We start from the raw sequence: 1,336 nt of genomic DNA, 5'->3' as shown, positions 1-1,336 counted from the left end.
TATTACCCCCACTACTCTTTTTAGTTCGTAAAGAATGTGGTCCTCGCGGTAGGCGGCGCTGAAAACTGTCCCCACTTTTCTCAAGAGTGAGCTTGACCCCCCTGGTTGGTTCCGTCACCGTTGTCGCACTTTGCACCTAACGCGTTACCGTTTGCTTCTTTCGCACGACGATTCGCGTGGAAAGAACTTAGCGTATTTATACGAAACAACGACCGTTGGCTCAACGCGTCTCGAGTCCGTTGCCATCGAACGACGTGTAGCGCAACGATTTCGCTTTCATTCTTTTCGACGAAGTGGTTGCCATGTACACCGGTGAAACTTCGCACATGAGTCAATTTTTGATCGAAATCGACAACAGATCTCTGTGCGCCAGCGACAATAGAACGAAGCATCCGCAACTGGAGGTGTTCACTTGGATCATAAAAGCTCACGTGCGGTTGATGCGAGATTCTCACGAACGAACGTTGTGCGTTCTCGATCGCAATATTCGCAAATTGTGCGACGCGAACACGAAACCGACTCTTCACACCGAAGTCGACGCCGACGTTCCGAAGGAAACGTTCTACGTGGAAACGTTGTCGTACGCCACTAAGAAGGTCGAGTGGCTACGTCTCACCGTATACGTGGCAAAGAGTACGTTTCGATTGCTGTTCGCCGTGTTGGATTTCGAACGAGCTGTGCGACACGATTTGGTGTTCGAATTCGGTCTCACGTTGCGTTGCTTGGGACTAACCGCGGTCGACAAAAAACTTTCCAAATTCTTCAGGAAACTGAGCGACAAACGGGTCGTTGTGAAACAGCGACGACGAACCACACTGGTGCGAAAGTTCGCTGCGAGAACAATCGTTACGCACGCTGTTGAAGTTGCCAACGACACGGTGAAAACAGTGGACACCGTTGACTTCGACGCGTGGAAGAACAACGCGCAGAACGCGTCGGATTTCGCAGCCGTGTGCGTGTACGCCGAAAAAACTGGATCGTTGCCAACTGCGCTACCGTAACGAAGCGTTCCTTCGCGTCGTTGGTTCGACGGCGGGACCAACGGCGCGTTTCGTCGAACGGTCGCTTTGACTCAGCGACGAGATTGCTCAACGCGTCGCGCTGATACGTCGCACCGATGCGTCGCGCCGATATGTCGCGTCAATACGTCGCACCGAAACGTCGCGTCGATCGATTTCGTATTGTCAGATCGATTGTTCAGATAAGAAAAAAATATTCCATGTGTTAAGAGGGTACTGGAGCCCGGCTTGTAAACTGGATAGAGACCTGTAAACCGACGTTTTTATAACCTAAATTTCTTTATTTTTTAATTTTATTTACTGCACAACATTAAAAG

Source organism: Pseudomyrmex gracilis, unplaced genomic scaffold (assembly GCF_002006095.1).
Source record: "Pseudomyrmex gracilis isolate BER0280 unplaced genomic scaffold, ASM200609v1 scaffold_3302, whole genome shotgun sequence".
In the NCBI taxonomy this organism is placed as follows: Eukaryota; Metazoa; Arthropoda; class Insecta; order Hymenoptera; family Formicidae; genus Pseudomyrmex; species Pseudomyrmex gracilis.
This window is presented reverse-complemented; position numbering follows the sequence as displayed.